Source organism: Nanorana parkeri, unplaced genomic scaffold (genome assembly GCF_000935625.1).
Source record: "Nanorana parkeri isolate BGI_ZX_2015 unplaced genomic scaffold, ASM93562v1 scaffold1235, whole genome shotgun sequence".
In the NCBI taxonomy this organism is placed as follows: domain Eukaryota; kingdom Metazoa; phylum Chordata; class Amphibia; order Anura; family Dicroglossidae; genus Nanorana; species Nanorana parkeri.
In genome coordinates this window covers 392,759-394,698 of record NW_017307503.1, presented here as the reverse complement: position 1 = coordinate 394,698, position 1,940 = coordinate 392,759, and the positions used below count along the sequence as shown (strand labels likewise).

The window sequence follows — 1,940 nt, the reverse complement described above, 5'->3', positions numbered from 1 at the left end:
AATGAACAGGTCTGCCAGTAAACATTAATTCTGTGTCTACAAGCTTTAATTTGCCCGAAAACATTGGTGGGTGATGAGGTGAGGGCAAATGTTTAGGCAGAAATCAAGCATCATAAGAAATATCTTCCCATAAACATAGCATTCTGGTTATCTAGGCACAGAAGGTTATGACTATAGAGGAGGGATGGGTGAAAGCAGGGTTGATAGCTCCTTCACCCAAGGCCATTAAACTGAGTATGTCTGTGGAAGTGTATTGGTGACCACAGATAAAATGGTTACCATGTAACCAGGCTAGATTAAGTGACAATCATTTTATAGATACTATATATATATACACACTGAGTGGCCAGATTATTATGACCACCCCATCAGTACTTCGTTGGGCCATGAGATGACTCCACGAGATGACTTTGTTGGGCCGCCTCGTGACTCCACGAGATGTTGAAAGGTCATGCGAGGAATCTGACACTGCACTGTTGCCCTTCTATTGTATTGTACCAGTCTTGCCACTCTCTGTTCTGCCCTAACATTGACTAGTCGCTGACCGCCACAATTCGCACGTTCAGACCCAGAGTTTCAGCTGACAGTCCAGTCTTTAACTACCTGCTGTCCGGCCATTGTAAATAAACAGCCGGACAGCGGCTTCTTGAGGGCGAGTGGGTGTCTTTAGACGTCCTATCCCGTTCCGCTCATGCCCACCGCCTAGGCAGCGGGCACAAGCGGGAAACTGGCCAATGATGGTTGTTTACATACAAGCGTTCAGGCGTCTGTAGAGACGCCCGATCGCTTGTAATATCCGGTCGGGTGTGCGGGCCCCTAACCATCCATCGCCGCCGCTGCTGCCGATCCCGGGCTCCGCTGTTTCCGGTGTGAGCCCGGGACCAGCACAGCAGCTCTGCGGCCGGAGATCAAACGGAGCTCAGTACACAAGCTCCGTTTGATCTCCTCTCCTCTTCTGAATGCATGTCTTGGAGACCCCTGATGTCTCCATAAAGAGGACCTGTCACTGCAAATTGGCTATCACATAGGGAGTTTGCTTGCTCCCTATGTGATAGCAATAAAGGTGAGTGAAAACAAAAAAGGTTTAAAAAAATTTGTTACAAAAAAAAATAAAAATCACATATCAAAGCAATAAAAAAAAATTAAAGTCCCCCGCCCCCACACGCAAACATGTGTCAAGCCTGCCTATGTGTGAAAACGCCGATTACATGCATTGCGCCGCACAGGTTACATATCGCCACGAACGTCGGAATGAGAGCAAGAATTCTAGGGTCATTAATCACTGATAACACTAAACTGATGAGCGGTAAAAGCTTTTAAAGCGTCGGCTATGGTCAATTTTGAGTATGGTAGTTTTTTGCGATTTAACGGGTGCACGCAATTTTAAAGCTTGACATGTTTTGTGTCTATTTGCCCGACGTGACCCGATCTTTTATATTTTACCAAAAAATTGGGTGATAATAAATGTTTTATAACATAACGTAGGGAGAACAGTTTTTTTTTTCAAAATTTTCGGTACTTTTTTTATTATACAGTAAAAAAAAAACCTGTAGTGGTGATTAAATAACACCAAAAGAAAGCTCTATCTGTCCCCAAAAAATGGTATAAAATTAATTCCAGTACACCGTTGCATGACGGAATAAATGTCAGTCAAAGTACTGCAGCGCTGAATACTGAAAAATGGCCGGGTCAGGAAAGGGGTATAAACAGCCCGGTTAGCAAGTGGTTAAACACTTTAACAACAGCTGCTCTTGAACATTTAACAAATTCTGCTGTTTTGCTGATACTCGCTCCATGGCTTGAGCCCAACAATCATCCCACATTCAAAGGCTGCTAAATCGCGTTGTTTACCCATATCTTCATATCATAGCTAATTTGCCTACAAACTTCAGGTGGTCATAATAATCTGGCCACTCAGTGTATGTATATATATATATATA

General features: G+C 43.7%; 1 protein-coding gene across 1 annotated transcript in view; it reads right to left on the bottom strand.

Moving 5' to 3' along the window:
• Window positions 1-1,940, bottom strand: part of LOC108797154 (dynein beta chain, flagellar outer arm-like) — a 337,005-nt gene that overhangs the window by 28,190 nt on the left and 306,875 nt on the right. The window lies entirely within an intron of this gene.